The following is a 16,184-nucleotide window of genomic DNA, read 5'->3' on the forward strand; positions in this document are numbered from 1 at the left end:
TAAAAGTGGAAGGAAAAACAGAAACATACAAATAACTAGCGATTAGGGAATAGTTATATACTCTATGGTATATCATCTCAGGGGACCATTAAGTGAAGGCTGAATATTCATGAAAAATGTTTAAAAATAATGTCAGACAGAAAAAAACAATACACAGACCTTCAACTATAGCCAACCATGGTATTGCAATGATATGATTTTACATATCTGTAGTGAAGTTATAGTCTGGTCACCTTAAACAATTTCGTTTTTCATTAAAAAAAATTTTTTTAAAGGAATATGGCAGCAAGGTCCAGCCTCTTCTAAACTACATTGGTAGACACAGGCCATGGAGCAAAGAAGATTGTTCACTCTACTACCTCAGTGGGTGATAGATGGTAGCAGCTTCCCCTGCCCCATATCTACAGTTTAGCTCTTGATAAAGTGTCAAAACTCCTGGCAGTTACACAAGCATTTTACTAAGACTTATGCAAATTAAACAAAGGGGAATGCAAGTGTTTATCAACTAGTAAAGGGCTAATTTTAAAAAATTACTAGGAGATAGAGTTTAAATCTGCCTTAGAATATTGCAATGCTCAGAAATGCTTCTTTAACAAATGGTGGTGAACCTCCTCCGAGAAGGGTTACCCGGTGGATCATGTTCTCAAGGGAAGCAAATCTAGCTTGCGTTGTGAGACTCCTTCCATCAAAAGGTGGAACCTACTTCCCCACCTCTTGGTGTGGACTGTACTTAGTAACTCGCTTCTAAAGCACAGAAAGGGACAGAAGGAAAGGTGTGTGATCTCCAAGATTAGGACAGAAAGGACTCATGACTTCCTCCTTGCTATCTCTCTGATCGTTCCCCAGGGGCACACAGCCACCATGTTGTGAGGATACTTAGGCAAGCTCACAGAGAGCCTCCTGTGGGGAGGAACTGGGGCTTCCTGCCAAGAGCCGCATGAGTGAGCTTGAAAGCAGATCCTCCAGCCTCAAAGTCTCTGGATAACTGCAGCCCCAGCTGACATCTTAATTGCAAACTCTGAGCTATAATCATCCAGCTTTAATTTTAAGCCAGTAAATTTTGTAGTAATTTGTTATGCAGCAAAATTATGCAGAGATTTCTAGACACCTTCTAGAATTTTATTTAATGTGGGTTTAAAAATATATGTTTGGTGGCATTTTATTGATTTGCTCTACTCTCTGATAGTTGCTCATGAGATGGTGATTTTGCCTGCAGAAGTTTTGCCAACTATAAAATTCTTCATGAACATAATCCTACAAATGGAAAAGGATTTCTATACCTATAACCTATACACCCACACGATATGGACTAGAAAATACCAGTGATATAAACAATATGGTTAAAACGAAGAGGGTTTGTGGTGATTTTAAGTTGAAGCATTTTGTGATATAAAGTATCTTTCCTATTAACATTATATTAGTCCAAAAAGTTTTTATCTACTATGTTTCATTGTTTGAAATTAGTTTTATTTGATGTTTTGCTTTTAGTGTTTATACTGATGAGGGAGGAAAGAGAAAGAAAAAATGAATAGATGCTACAGTGTGAGAATTGAAGAAGCCCTCATTTGTGAAAATGTTTCTCACGTGGCAAATAACATACATTTTTAGATTTTTAGGACAATGCTCTTTTTTTAGGCAGATAAAAGTGTTATTGTTTAAAATATTTACTAGGGTTTGAGTTATCTGTAAGAAAACAACATAATGTTCTAGACATGCTTTAAGAAACCCTTTCAGTGTTTTCTATGACTGTTAAATTTAGGTTCTTCCTCTTCATCAAAGGCTTTGACTAATAGTTACCAACAGAGAAGTACTCTGGGATCTTGAAATAAAGGCTGTTGTTCTCCATCTTTGATTCCTTCATTCTAGTGCATGAACTGGCAGGCTTATTCTGTAATGACACTGAAGGTATGCTCAGGAAGAGAGGCTTTGATGTTCATCTTGGGAAGCAATTCGTGAGAAACAGACTTTCTTTCAAATACCTCCACAGGAATAACCTAATGAAAGTTCTTTCTGCTGAGGGTATGAGGCTATTTGTCCTTGTAGGTGGGATGGGGTGGGGTAGGGTGGAAGGTGATGTTTGGGAATCATGATTATGTACCATGAAAGCAAAAATTAACTCAATTGACTCAGAGAAAACTAAGCCTTCCTGATGCTGACAATTGTTGAAAATAACAAATTCTGATGACAAAAACAAAGCTTGATCAATATCTCTGGTTTGAGAAGCAACTTGACTAATGTAATTGAGATATGCTGGATTAATAAAGCAGAGTACCAGAAATTTTTAAAATACCATATTCCTCTGGGGATACCAAAGTAACTTTTGGAAGCAAGAACTTTTGCTTTTCATTCTTGGACTTTGGGGAATACAAAGGTAGGAAAACCATGGGTTAATTTGACAGGATGGCAGGAAATCTCCACCTTGAGTGTCTTTTAATAATGAGTGGCATTGTGCAGAACTCATGCTTATGCTCATAGATGTTTAACATGTTCATAAGTGATTTCTTTGTCATAGAAATCATATTCATTAAACTTACAAGTAAATGGCCTGTCATTTAAAGCGTAGGATTAAGTCTCAGAATATGGAAGCAGTTAGGAACCAATTCACAGGCTTTCAATAAGAATGATATAAGCCTCCTTGGGAAAAATAACTAGCCACAGAAATATTGGATATCATTTACAATATGAGCTTTAAGGAAAAGATATAGGATTAATAGTTGACCAAAGGTTACCATGATTTATTGTTTTTAAGAAGAAAATGATAGCAAAATGCAAAATTAAGAGTGTGGAGTTTTTGGCACTATCTTGCAATTATATTATATTTTAGTGATAGTCTTAGTACTATCATTTGCTAAGTATTAAGCACTGGTATGCATATAATATTCTACTACACATCGTATTTAATGAAAATCTAAAATATATAGTTAATCTTAAATACCAAACTTAGAAAATATTGTTTTAGATCTGTAGCTCTATAAATTAAGATGTACTTGGTACCTAGAGTGAAGTTCCAAAGAGTAACTAAATTGGCCCCATGATGCCTTTTATCTCTGACGATGATTCTATTGTCCTTGTACTGGGAGGCTTTAACTTTGTGCTGTTCCCAGGTGAGATGTTGGCCCATTTGGTCTTCCTTTTGGTCTATGTCATCTTTTATTAGCTGACTGATGGGGTGGAGGTCAAGGTCAGGAGCAGAGAACAGAGGGAGGCTAACTGTTCTTACCAGAGCCACATTAACACAGAATCTAAATTCACTGACCCATAAAGAAATGCTGAAGAATTTGTTTATTGAGTTTGAACAAGACAAAACTGTGGATTGTCTTAACAACAATCTTAACAATGTGTATAAAACTGCTGAGTAAATGTTGTACAACTATTTCTTTATTCTACATAAGATCGTGGTTTATATAGAGGGAATATACTTTACAACCGCAGCTGAAGAAATCCCTGATGCATCGTAAGTGGTTATTGCATGTAGGAGAAAGAGGCAGGATGTTGCCTTTTTTATAATGATTGGATTTTGGAGGTCCCTCCCTGAAAATGAAGGAATGGATCTTATGTGCCTCTATGATTCCCAAAAGTACAGACATCCACTTGCTAGGGCAAGATGAAATAGGAAGCAATGCCATTATTGATTTCTCACCTTAAAATATCAAGATGCCAAGTTATTTTATGGGAACCATACTAGTTATATAGTTATATAAAGGGTTTTCTTTTCACAGAGTTCTTTGTCATCTGAAAAATGATGGTATATTTTAAGCATATTGATTAGCATTAAAGATTAGACTTTTCTTCCCAGATGTTGCCTGATTTATCTGGGCTCGTGGTAATTATTTGGGGGTCTGTGGGCACATGTTCCAGAGGAGAAAGGGCCCTAGAAGAATTTCCTGAGAATGACGGTGGCCTTTTCAACCACAATGAGAATCTCTACTGTTGGGATCTATTGTTATTGATGGATGGGTGACATGTCCCTTGTTGAGTTGATGGAAAAATGATTGATCACCACTGATATAGATCAACTCAGGATGAAATTTGATTAAGAGCATAAGCTATGAACGTGGACTACCTGGTTTCAGATCTGGACTCTACTACTTCCTAGCTGTGTGCCCTTGGGCAACTTACTAAACCTCTCTACGTTTCACTTTCCTCATTTGTAAAATTGCAATATCAGAAATATTCTCACAAGTGAGGTTTGGGAGGTTTAAATGAGATAAAGCAAGTAAAGTACTAAGCAGAGTGACTTGTGCATGGTAACTTACTGTTTATAAGTGTTAGGCAGTATAGCTGTTTCCCACAAAAGGACTTGAAAAGACATGTTTGAGAAGAAGAAAGAATGCTGTTATAAAAATATTCTTCAAGAAGTGTTTAATCAGGAACTCAATTCATGGGGGGTCTCAGAACTTGTAAAGAAAAGTCTTCCATTGGGTGGGGTTTGACTAAAAGAGTCTTTAAGATTTCTTGTTACATTTTAAGGTCTTTGAAATGCAGGTGGGTACAGGAAATAATTTTGTCCCTTTGGCAGTCACTATAGAGTGAGAACTGTGTGTGTGAATGAGGATTATATACTCTAGTATTTTTAGTGTAATACATTGTTCACTGGTCAGGGTCATGCATCCAACTCCTTAGCACGTTTGTCCTCAGCTGGCTTGATTCTCATTAATTGTGAAGATTCACATGGAATGACTTGTCAAACTTCCCAACAAAACTCGTAAAAGACAGCCAGCTGGTCTAGGAGACACTTCCTAGAATTCGATTTTTCCTGAAATATTGTCACCCTTGGTGGTTTCTTGCAGTGATAGGAATTACAAGTACCCCGCTCCCCCAAGCTGGTCGGAAATTATGTGGCCATGTTTTCTTTCCTCTCCTCAAACTGTTTACTCAAGGCTCTGGAACATGCCTTCCTGCTAGTTCTCTCTCTCTCTCTCTCTTTCTCTCTCTCTCTCTCTCTCTCTCAACCCCTTTCTCCTTTAAGAATCTATAACCTCTATGATCTGTCCCATTCCCTTGCTGTTTCAGACAGCGTGGTTTTTTTTTTTTCATCATTGAATAATTTCTTTTAGTTCTACAGTTTATCTGCTGAACTAAACTGTAAATCGCCTGAGGAAGGCACTGCACTGGGCATGTAGAATAATTTCCAGAGAGATGTTGCCAGATTGACTCTCTAAACAATACCTCCTATTCAGTGAAAATATCCACTGCACTATATTACATTTTAAAAGTGAGAATTATTACTGGAATTGGTTGAATGCTTATTAGGAGCCAGGCACTGTTCTAAGTGCTTTAGAAATACTAATTCATTGAATAGAGTTAACATATTTTATTTTGATGTGAACTGAATACCTATCACGAGGCAGGTGCCTCACATACATTCTCATATCTCATTTAATCCTTACCACGACTCTGTAAAAAAGCTGTTATAATTACCAGTTTAGAGATGAAAAACCTGAGGTTCAGCAAAAGCAGCATTATATGGCTAGTTAGTGTAGGAGCTGAAATTCAAAAACAAATGGGTCTGATTCTAAGATCCAAGTTGCCTGAGACTACCCACACTGCCGTGGAATCCCACCACCTCCGACATGAGTCAGGGAAGAACAGAGCTTTGACATTGGCATCTTCATTGCTCCATTGTTCAGACACTTCTGAGCAGTTGCTGCTGGAAAAGGCATCAGTACAAATATTTGTGCAGTGTTAGAATGTTTTAAGCAATTCAACAGTGGATGAGAAATGCAGGCTATGCTTATGAGGCTGCCTTCGGTGGCCACGTTGATTTTGTCTGTCATGCAGAGTAATTCAGCTCTTCATTAGGAATACTGCATGGGGACAATTAGTATTCTGCTGGTTCTGGAACAACAAAATCCTAAGGTGTTCAGGAAGAGCATGTGGAGCAAGGTCGTGAGCAGGATTTCATGCAGAGGCACCAGTGGACTACCAGGTTGTGAAAGCTCCTGATAAATTAACACCAAAGCCCAAAATAAAAACAGCACATTTCTGAGTATTGCTCAGTAACCTCACTAGCATGTAATGTAATCATGTTAAAAAGGTAAGTCTAGAGGGTACAGACAAATGGCTTCTCTCAATCCTTCACAAGGGGTAACATAAATTGGAATCACCTTTTGGTGAGATAATTTGGAAATACATGTTGAAATCATACTTTAAGCTAGCAATCCAGATGTCCTCTGAGCTAACTAGAGGGGGGAAAATACAGGGGAGGAAGAATCAGCTCTTTCAGTGGGCCCATACCCATCTATGATCAATCAAATTGAGCACTCATTTTCATATTTTTTGAACTGGGGATTTGGAGGGAAGAGGCAATGTTATTTTATTATATATATATTTGCATATAATAAGCAGTTAAAAATATCAAAAGGATGCACAGTAAAATCTCCTTCCCACGCCCCATAGCCACCCAATTCCTCTCCCCAAAAGCAACCATTTACCAGCTTCTTACGAATTCTTCCAGAAATAGTCTGTACAAATACACATTATATGCATATGTGTGTATGTACATATATATGCTTGTTATATACATACATATTTTGTTATTCAGGTGATTTGTGTTTTCTTCTTCATTATAATCAACAGATTATAAGTTTCTTGATAAGATATTTGTTATGAGAGGTAATAAGATTCAGTGTAAACTTTTATATTAGAAATATACTTTATTGCCTCATCATTGTATGTCTCATCAATAAAAATAAGGGCTCCTCTAGCTTTCATTAGCCTACCTGGGAAAGGCAGCCATTAATATGAAACCCTGTACTATCCTTGGCCACAAATGTTTGAACCTCTACAGTCTGGATAGGTTTGCCGTGTGCATAGAAAACTCCCTTGATTTCCATTATCCTGGAAATTCACTTTGCCTCTCCTCTGTGTTTGTGTGCCTTTTTTCCTGTAGTATATTTTTCTTCTTTCTTGATATGCTTTCTTCTTTTACTATAGCACATCTTCCAGCAACTTCCTGAGAAAGCATGAAAGTAAAATTTTTGCATGTCTAAAAATCTCTTTATTTCACCCTTTCCCTTGATTGATAGTCTGGCTGAGTATAACATTGTAGGTTAAAAATAATTTTCTGACTTGCTCTAGTATGTTCTAGAGTTGCTGTGCAGAAATCTGAATCTATTCTAATTCCTGACTCTTGGCAATTCGCCATCATTTGAGAGCAAGAACAAATAAAAGAAGTCATTAACATACATGCTCACTATTCTACTCCTGATCACAAGGTCAGATACTCCTGTGGTCTGGGTTTCTCCCTCAGGATGGAAATAGCTGATGATCTGTGAGGTTTCTTCTAAACTTAAGGTTCAACTGTAAAAGATATAGATAGGAAGATGCTGAAACTCCCTCTGCATATAAGAAGTGTCTATTATTATCATTGTTTAATGACTGTGGAAAGTGTTGCTTTCATCCTTCCTATCTTTTTCGAAAGCCCTTCTTGACTCTATCCAATGGCTTAAAAAAACACATTAATCTGGGCTAATTGACCTGTGAGGATTAATGAAAAGTCTAAATTACAGAGCATATTAACACTGTTAAAGGAATCTATATTTGAGTGAGCTTTGGATCATGGAGGCATCAGAAGACCTACATGTATTAAGAACCAGCTCTAATACTTACTAGTCATGTGTCATTGGGCTGGTCCATTAAACTCTTCATTGTATAGTATTATGTTCCTATCTGAAAAATGGGAATGATTTTCATTTCACAGGGTTGCTGTGATAATAAAATGTATTATATGCTGTTGTTTAGTAAATTACAAAACAAAGCACCATACACATGTAAGATATTATTAGTCATTTAAACTAGATAAATTAACATTGCCTAATGGAGTTCCTTAAGGAATCTGCTTTAATGTATAGAAATTAGTGGTGGTGTTTGTGCAGTTATTTCTGTTAAAAGCATTGTTTGTACATTTATTTAGGTTAAAAGCACTTAGTTATGCGCTTCCAGGGTGCCTAGCAACTTTCTTCTACACAATGTAAAATTTTACCATAATAATTGACTTTAAAAATTCCTTCTTCCAAGATATTATAAAAGCAAACTTTAGCCCAGTGCCTTGTCCAAATTATTAGAAATTCCAAATAGACAGATTTTATTGCAGTTTTACTTTTTTTCATTTAGAAAAGACATAAAATTACCACTTTTCTGAAAATAACATTTCTGAAATAGCATTGGGGTTTTGGTGATTTGAAAGAAATGGTACCCTATTTTTATTACTCGAAGTTGAATTGGGTTTCTTAAATGGAAAATAAAATGGGACAGGAATGACTTTAAGGATGAAGTGGCAATTTTATTCATTTATTTATTTTTGAGATAGAATTGTGCAAGCATTTCTTTTAAAAACCTCAAACAAGTCAACGATAACTAAAAACTGGATCAAAACAGGTTTCGCATGTCAGCTACATCTGCTATTATACCTTGAGAATTCTTGCCCTTTTGACATATTGCTGGTTAGGTCAAAGAAATAAGCATGTCGAGCTGAGAGTTCTGTCAATCAGGAAGATATGCTGCTGAATACTACTAAATACATTAAGGGGGATTAATCTGAAATTGAATCCAAATGAAAGGGTTATAGAAGTTGACTTTTTTTTCATAATGCAGGTGTCCCTTGTCAAATGTTCTTATTTCTGACATTACCACAAGTTTATGAAAAACTGTTGGTATGCCCAGTCTTTTATCAAATAATATCATTCATTCCACCAATATGCATTAATTATCTACAGAGGACCAGGCACCGTTATAGTTGCTGTAAATTGAGCAGTGAATAAAATAAACAAAGTTTCTTGCCCTTAGAGAGCTTCCATTCCAGAAGCACTTCAACGGGTTGAGTCAGGCTCAGGGCAGGGGGAAGGCTGGGTAGAGATTCCAAGATGTAAGATGAAAAGATCCTGAGCTAGTATGAGCTTTCTCTTGGTGCTTATTCTGGGTTCAACTACGTCCTCCCAAAAGACATATTCAAGTTTTGACCCCTAGTCCTGTAAATGTGACCTTATTTGAAAATAGGATCTTTGAAGGTGATTGGTTAAGATGATGCCAACCTGTATAAAGGTGGGACCTAATTCAGTGTGATCCATTTCCTTATAAGAAGAGGAAAATTAGACCCAGGGATAGACAGACAGAGAGGAGAGCACCAGTTAATGACAGAGGCGGAGATAGAAATGCTGCAGCTGCAAAGCCAAGCAACACTGAGCACTGCCAGCAAATGCCAAAAACTAGGGAGAGAAAAGGAAAAACATTCCCCTGTGGTTTCAAAGGGAGCAGGCCCTGTTCATACCTTGATTTTGAGCTTCTAGCTTCCAGAACTATGAGCCAATAAATTTCTGTTGTTTTAAGTCTCCCAGTTTGTGGTGTTTTGTTACAGCAGCCCTGGAAAACTAAGTGCTTAACAGAACTGAATGCCTTGGGAATCCTTTGGCTCCAGACCTTATTCCAAAACGTATTCTTTCGTGTGCATCTGGAAGGTAAGGAAAGCATTCAAGGCACTGTGGTCTCAAGAAGAGGGACCATGAACCTGGGATGAACAGGGAGGAAAGATCTTCTCACTGGGAAAACCACTGATCCCCTCCTTTCACCGAACAAAAGAAGAATGGCAAGCTGCCATCCTGATCTCATACCTCAGGCGTTTTCCAGGACAGCCTTGACTCTGATATTGTCTCGTCAGTTCTTTCATACTTGTCACACCATGTTTTCCTAACTTTGGGTTGGAAAAATATGACCTCTGTCACCATAAAGCAAATGCGTGAGTGGCAGCTGAGATGTTTCAACCCTGCTCTGCCAACACCAGGTAGCAAGAGCACCTGAGTGAGACAGACTGGATAACAGGGCTGTCATGGCCTGAGAGCACCAGGGGCATAGCCACAGTTCTTTATATGCCAGGAAGCCCAGTAGCATCTGGGGAGAATGAATGACCTGTGCTTGTAAAAAGAGAGGAATTTCAAAATGCCTAATACCTTTTTGAGGGGGAGCACTACCTGAAAAAATAACTTTTTCTTCCTGTTTTCCTATTTCTTCCCAGATCAGATGAGACAGAATTCTGACCTTCTTATTGGGACACTCCACTGGGGTTTCCGCTCTCACCTCATCCTTCCAGCCCTGCTGCTTTCCTGTTGCAAACTCACCATGCATGGTGAGGCACCCATGACTGGCTGGATGTTTGTCCTACCAAAGAATGAGGTCATGGAGGCAGGACCAAGACAAACATCCAGCCAGTCACGGGTGCCTCAGTATCAAATAGAATCTGTTAGGTTTTTCTCATTTGACTGAAGGTTCTATTTTCTTTAAAAAACAACAACAACAAAATGTGTATATATAGAATATGTTTATACACACATATATTTGGTTTTGCAGGGATAGAGATAAGGTCTCCAGTCTCCTTTCTGATCACATTCAGAGAAGTGAAGTTCAAGTTACTTGATTCTATTGAACTTCATTTGTTCACGTTACTTGATTCTATTGAACTTCAGGTCATAGACCAAAACCTTCATTTTACAAATGAAACTGAGGCCCAAGGAGATTAAGTAAATCTTTCTCTCCACAAAACCAATCAATCATAGAGTTAAGGGCTGTTGACTCCAACACTATAGTTAATCCATTTAACACAGGCATATGCTGAATAGCATTTCCAACAGACATCTCACATCCCCAAGATCCTCTAGCGGTGTGGGAGGAAATGGGCATCTCACTTTATGGAACTCAGGAAGGTAGGATAAGTACCAAGGTGCCAAAAAAACAGCAGTAACCCCAAAGTGTACCCTCCTCGAGACATTTTCACGACCACACTCACAGCGTTTCTTCAGCCTGTAGGTGGCACAGTTGGGTACAGAGTGACTTAGGTAACTGTCTTTTTCACAAAACAAAGGGAACTTTGGTCCATGTGAGATGCAATTTTTTTTAAGTGTGTGGTTATTCAGAATTTATTTTAAGCAGTTCCTTTGTTCCATAGTTCTCAATCTTTTATATCTTTCATTCCATTGACAAGACACACTATTGCTTAATCATGCTATAAAATTTGTATGATTCCTCATACAAATTTAATAAAGTCTTATTCTATCACCTGTGGTGTAGAAAACTTAACTTCGACAAATGAGAACAGACACCCCCTTTCATCACAGTGGATTTCTAAAGTTGATTTTGTGTAAAGATGACTGCTATAAAATGGGCTGTAGTTGCCATAGGAATAAAAACTCTGGTGTTGGGTGGCAAAGTTGTAAGTTCATGTGTGTGTGAGTGTGTATGTGGATAGGACAATGTATTCTTGACCAAAAAGGAGCCCCAACAGACAGATAACATCTAAAATGTATAAAGCCTACTTATTTAAACAATAGTCCTGCATCATTGTTTTGGTTTAGAGATGATTTATTAGCTTTAACCTAAATTAATTATATATTGTTTTGCAACCATTTGGTTTACCTTCTTAGAATTTAGAAGGACTTTGAGTTGTTAGTTTGAATAACCCAGTTTTCTTTAATATGCTACCCAAGAACTTTGAACTGACACCTTGTTTTCCTGTGGAAAGTATCTCTGTAGCAAACAGAACAATAAATCATTAAAAATATTTTGTTGCCTAGAATTTCTTTTAAAGTGGTTGGTTCTCCATAAGCTAATGTTGGTGATAGTAACTGCAGAGACTTCTAAAAAATATGGGCTAATCCTACAATTCTCCCCATCTTCTCCTTCTTCCTCACTTTATTTTGACGTACAAGTAAAGGCAACTGTTCACTCCTCAAAAAGCACCCTGGCCTAGAAACAGTAAGAGCTGCCACACATCCTTCATTGTCACAGGACTTACCTGACAAGTCGTGGCTGAGCTTTAGAGCACTTCACACTCCACTGAAAAGCATCAAAGCAATTACCAGGCCTTTTTATAAAAGAGTTCACAGAATTATTAAGGCAGGCATAAGCAACAATCTGGTACTTTCTTTCTTTTGGAGTTGGTTCACTGTCACTGGAAATGCAGAATAAAGGGGAGAAGTGTGGAGAATTTAATTATGGGTGTTGATTAGGCAGCTGGATAATTCAGGCCTTACTGCGGGTCTGTGTAGCACAAGACAGAAATAAGCCTGATCACTATAAAATTGGGAAAATTTGCTGAGTTTTTCCCCTTTGGAAGACCTGAGTTTTGAGTGTCGTAGTCTAGTGTGTCCCCCAGCTGTGTGTTCTATCTATAAATATATTTGGAGGGATTCTTTATCTAGGGATTTACAAACACCTCACAATACAAATGGTTAGTAAACCTGAAAAAGGTTCACTGTTGGGCCTCATGAAGAATACAAACTAAAATAACTATGCTCTAGCTTTTACCTATTAGCCATCCTAATACTCAGGGCTGCCAAAGAGGGCAGGCATGGAAAGAGATGTATTCCCTCTGCAAAGAGAGAGCCAATAGTCACACTTCTAGGAACTGCGATTACCAGTACTCAGCAATCTATATCTTCACTATTCTAGGTAAAGAATTTCCTTATCCTCTCTAACATTTCTGAGGAATATAACGTTCTAAAGCAGGGCTTCTCAAGGTAGGTTCCACAGAACATTAGCTCTATTCTTATGACTAGCCATTGGTCAAAAAGAATTCTAGGAAATCCTTAATACTCAATCGCCTCTAAGCATATTCACAGTGCATATTTCACATAGTAAAGCTCTAAGAAGTCCTCCAGCAATAGCAACTTGCCTAACTTTATTTAACCTATTTTCCAAATTTACTTGTCCATGAAATCCATTTGCCAGGTCACACCTACAACATCCTCATGTACTTTGTGAGCAAAAAGTATTAAAATCTTGTCATGGAAAACTTAGTTGTCTGGTTTTTCAAGTGCAGGAATCCTTGCTACTTTACTCTGAGAAGTGGTCACACAAGTCTAATAACCATGAACTTACCCTCTCACCAGAATGCCATTACACTATTACTACAAAACTTCTCTCTGATATTGAACCTAAACTTGGGTCCCAGGAAATTTCACCCATTGCTACAAATTCTAATCCCTGGACCAACATAAGACAAAATATTCTTCTCTTTGGTAGTCTTTTAAAAATCTAAAGATAATGATCATGTTTCTATTGAGTCAACACTGCTTCAGGCCGACTGACTCTATTTCTTCAACACTTTGTCCTTTAACATGGTTTTCAGCCCCTAAACATGGTAGTTGTCATCAGTAATGCTTTACTTTATCAATGCCTTTAAAATTTGGCCCCATATACTGAACAGAACACTGAAGGTTTGACAATATTTTAGATATAACTTGAGCATCAAAGAGGACAGTGGCACTATTACCTCTTTTAATCTCAACGTTGCTTCTCAGAGTGCCACAAGTTGGGTTTATAGAAAGCAGTCTCTGCAATGGGGATTAGTGTGTGGCAGTTTCTTAACAAGTCTTCTGAAATCAGCACCTATGGAAGGAAGAGAAAGGAAATATGAAAGGACAGAGGGACAACTTGGGCTGTGATGCAATCTCAACAGAGGTCTCAGGTGACTCTATGGGGTTGTCCCTTCTGAGATGGTCGAGTTGGAGTTGGCCAAACTGGGGTGAGAAGGTTTGACTTTTACTGTTACCCTCCCCAGTCACCAATCAGTTGTTGGATGAAGGCCTCCCCAGGAAGGGGAATCTCCTTGGGCAAGGCAGTTCTCTTCAGTTGAAACAATCCCCCAAAGGCAGCTGGCAACTGAGGGCTGATAGTTGGTAACACTCCTGGCAGTTGGAGGAATAATTCCTTCAATCCTGAAGAGGAAGCTGATTAGCACCTCACAGCATTCACCACATAGCTCATTCAGGACCTTATAGACCTTGGTATTGTCCTAAATGCAATTGAAAATCATTGAAGAGATTAAAGCAGGATAGTGATATGATTGGCTTTGCATTTTTATCAGCTCGTTCTTGTTATGCACTGAATTTAAAATAAACAAATTATAAAACTAAAATTAGATGGAGCAAAGGTAGAAGGAGGGGCAACAGTTAAGAGGTTACTGAAGAAGTCCAAGTGAGGGATGGTAATGTCTCGAACTAGACTGATGGCAGTGAAAATGAGAAATGAACATATTCGAGATCTATTTCAGAGGTAGACTTGTTAGGTCTTAGGAATGGATCGAAGCTGGTTGTGAAGGAGAGGAAAGGTTAGAAATGCCTTCAACAGTGCTGGCATTAATAACTGAGTGACTAGAAGTGTGCTTATCAAGATAAGAAATACTAGAAGAGAGGCCAGTGAGGAAGAGGGTAGGGAGGGAGGCATGCTAAGTTTGATGAATATGAGGCATCCAAGTGAAAATTTAAAATAAGCAGTTGTAACTATAGATCTGGAGCTTAAAAAAGAAGTCTGAGTTGGCAGTATAAATTTGGAAGCTCTTATATGCTTACTGAGTCCATGGAAAGTAGATAGACATTCAAGAAAGAGGATATAGAATGGAAGGGAAAGAGAAAAGAAGAAAGACTAAGAGAGACCCTTGAGAGACTCTGGCATTGATGGGCTAGTTAGCAGAGGATGAAAGAGGAGTGCTTAGAGAGAGGGGAAACCAAAAAGGCATTAAAAAATGGCACAAAAACATAGAAAGAGAGTGTTTAGAAAAGGAGGGCACAGCTGGTAATGCCATTTACTAACTGTATTAGTTTTCAGTGACTATGTCGAAGTGGTGGAGGCTCGGAACAGGCTGTGCCATTTACTGACTGCATTAGTTTTCTGTGGCTGCTATAACAAATTACCACAAACTGGGTAACTTAAAATAACAGAGGGAACAGATGTGGCTCAAGCAGTTGACCACCCACCTTCCACATGGGAGGCTCCAGGTTTGGTTCCTGGTGTCTCCTAAAGAAGACAAACAAACAGCAAGCAGATGTCAAGCAAAAGTAACAAGCAAAAACAACAAGCAAGACAGTGAGCAAACACTGAGCAGATAACGAGCAAAAACAAATGAGCAGGGAGCAGATGTGGCTCCAGGATTTGAGCACCCACCTCCCACATGAGAGGTCCCGGGTTCAGTTTCTGGTGCCTCCTAAAGGAAAAAAAAAAACAAAAACCAGAAATATAATTTTTTTTAAGTTGTGAATATCAGAAGTCCAAAATCAAGATGTCACCAGGGCCACACTCCCTCTGGACTCTCTAGTGGAGGATCTTTTTCTTTCCTCTTTCAGGTTTTGGTGGTTGCTAGTATTACCTGATGTGTATCCACATCACTCTGATCTCTGCCCCTTTGGTTCCATCACTTTCTCCTCATCCGTGTGGGGATCATCCCTTTATTTACCACTCTCTTTTTTTGTAACATTTTATTTTGAAATAATTGCAAACTTTCAGGGCAGTTACAAAAATATGTAATTTATGATGATGTTCTTTCATCATTTGTAACAAATGTGTCACAACAATGGAAGGTGTTAGTGATGGGATGACATATGGGAATACTGTATGGTAAATTTTTTTTAATTGGAGAAGGAAAAAGTTACCTACTTCACGATTATTTAAAAAATTTTTTAAAAATTAAAAAAAAATACAAACCCCATACAGAAAACTCCAACATACAGCATCCCCTTCCAGAGAGCCACGACTGATTTTAAGATTTTGCCACCTTTGCTGTATCATTCTATCATCTATCTATTTCTGACCATTTACAAACATCATAATCTTTGAACGCATAGTACTTCCATGTACATTTCCTATGAAAAGGGATATTCACTTATGTAATTACCTTAAAGGCATGTATCAAGTCCAAGAAATTTAACATTGATATAATGCTTACAGTCTATATTCCAATTTTTGTTATGTCCCTATAGTGTCCTTTTGAGTCTTTCCTCCTCCATTCTTAGATCTCATCCAGTATCATGTATTACATCTAATTATCCTTTAGTTTCATTTTCTTTTTTTTTTTTCACAATTGTGGAAACATATATACAACATAAATCTTCCCATGCCAATCCCTCCCAAGCATACCATTCAGTGGATTAATCACATTCACAATGTTGCAGTACCCGCACTACCATCCTTTATAGGAACTTTCACTTCATGCCAAACAGAACTGCTATACTCATTTTGTACAAACTCCCTATTGCCCCTCCCCCTGTAACATGTATTCTACTTTTGTCTTTATGAGTTTGCATATTCCTTGATATTTTCTTTGTAGTTAAAATGGAGCTTAAATTTATTTTTTTAAAAGATTTATTTTTATTTATTTATTTCTCTCCCCTTCCCTCCCCACCCCAGTCGTCTGTTCTGTG

The 16,184-nt window shown here is 37.9% G+C and overlaps 1 long non-coding RNA gene across 1 annotated transcript in view; it reads right to left on the reverse strand.

Moving 5' to 3' along the window:
* Nucleotides 1-11,798: 11,798 nt before the first annotated feature.
* Nucleotides 11,799-16,184, reverse strand: part of LOC131280501 (uncharacterized) — a 48,717-nt gene continuing 44,331 nt past the window's right edge. The window contains exons 2-3 of the long non-coding RNA XR_009188112.1: nt 13,262-13,377; nt 11,799-11,938 (exon numbers count right to left, since the gene is read on the reverse strand). This is a non-coding gene — a long non-coding RNA (uncharacterized lncRNA). The remainder of the gene's footprint in view (nt 11,939-13,261; nt 13,378-16,184) is intronic.

Source organism: Dasypus novemcinctus, chromosome 11, assembly GCF_030445035.2.
Source record: "Dasypus novemcinctus isolate mDasNov1 chromosome 11, mDasNov1.1.hap2, whole genome shotgun sequence".
NCBI classification, from domain to species: Eukaryota; Metazoa; Chordata; class Mammalia; order Cingulata; family Dasypodidae; genus Dasypus; species Dasypus novemcinctus.